The sequence below is a fragment of the Papaver somniferum genome, chromosome 5 (genome assembly GCF_003573695.1).
Source record: "Papaver somniferum cultivar HN1 chromosome 5, ASM357369v1, whole genome shotgun sequence".
NCBI lineage: Eukaryota > Viridiplantae > Streptophyta > Magnoliopsida > Ranunculales > Papaveraceae > Papaver > Papaver somniferum.
Genome location: NC_039362.1, coordinates 8,915,251 through 8,916,719, shown reverse-complemented (window position 1 = coordinate 8,916,719; position 1,469 = coordinate 8,915,251). Strand labels below are relative to the sequence as shown.

Sequence of the window (1,469 nt, the reverse complement as noted above, 5' to 3'; positions counted from 1 at the left end):
CAAGGATGCCGCGAAAAATGTTGCGCATAAGACCAAATGGCTAGGAATGGGCTTAAGGAGGAAGAAATTTGTCTAAAAGAAGAAATGGGCTAAGAATTGTCTAAGCCCAAACTCTAACCTAAGCTCAAGACCAAGCCCAACGCTCGCTCGAGTTCTTAGCCATCAGATCAACCCACATATGCATCCAATGGTCGCTTCAACACCGGTACATCAAGCTGGAAGGTCCTACTTCACACCACAACACCTAGTTCTAATCTGAACCATTGGTTTAGATGTATTTTGCATCTAACGGTCGCTCAAGACATGCTCTCATCTCACCGTTGGATCCACCTATCATCTTCACATCCAACGCATTTCCTCGCAAATCATCCTCCCTTGCTACACCCGCTCAACACCCTAGTGACCTAACCCTATACCCTAAAACTATCGACCAAATCGTTTTCTCCTCCTTCTTTCTTCTTCTTTCTCCCGACCTTCGTCTGCAACTCCATCATCATCCCTGCCACCACCTGCTCTGCCTATACCGCCATCACCACCACCTACTCTGCCACCACCAAACCACCAACTCCACCGAACATCACCATCACTTACCCCTTCCTTCTAGCTACTTATTCCATCAATCCCTCACGTTTCTTTCTTGAAACCCTAGGCGTGAGAAATTGGTGAATTAGGTAAGCCTAGAGAGAAATTGGAAGCATGGGAATTACGCAAGGGAAGCAGAGAAGACATGGGTCGATGCTAATTGAAGAGAAATCGCATCAAAGAAGGTAAAATTCGAAACCCTAATTTCTCTGACAAATTAGGTATTTGGGAAATTGTCCCCAATTTTCAATTGAAAAAGCATGGAGAAGAACAGAGATGATATGGGTATAGCCGAATTAGGTGAATTAGGTGAGAAATCCCAATTATTTTAATGTTTGATTTTAGGAAAATTTGGTATGAACCCTAAACTGAAATTGGGTATAAATATGAGTGTGGGTATGTTGTAAAAGGTATGCCTGGGTTAGCCAGAGCTCAACCTTAGAAGCCTGGACTAGCCAGTGCTCTCTATTGTTAGTTTCAATTACAATTTCAGTTTTTAGCATAATTTCAAGTTCAGTAGAACTAAATTATATTTGTTCACAATGTTTGCTATGTTCTAATTACTCTTGCTAGGGTGTAGATGAAACCCTTAGTCATATGTTGAGAAAATTTCTGTTCAATTTAATGTTCTTATGATGTTCACTGTTGTAGGATAATTACTAGCTAAAGCATTCAAATGCACTTGTGATGAGTTGTACTGTGAAAAGACAGTTCATGCTAGGAGTGAATTAGATAACATAGCTAGAATTATTATCCATTTTATCCTGTTAGGGATGATAGTTAACTAAATTGATCAAATGAACCTGTGATAGGCTGTACTGTAAGAAGACAGTTTATGCTAGGGGTGAGTTAGTGAGAATGGTTGGCATATTATCCATTTTATCCTT

At 40.4% G+C, this 1,469-nt stretch overlaps 1 protein-coding gene across 1 annotated transcript in view; it reads left to right on the top strand.

Moving 5' to 3' along the window:
- The first annotated feature begins 475 nt into the window (after positions 1-475).
- The window catches only part of LOC113280963, a 7,530-nt gene continuing 6,536 nt past the window's right edge, over positions 476-1,469 (top strand). The window contains exon 1 of the mRNA XM_026529574.1: positions 476-767. The gene's annotated coding sequence lies outside the window, so the exon portion shown is untranslated. The remainder of the gene's footprint in view (positions 768-1,469) is intronic.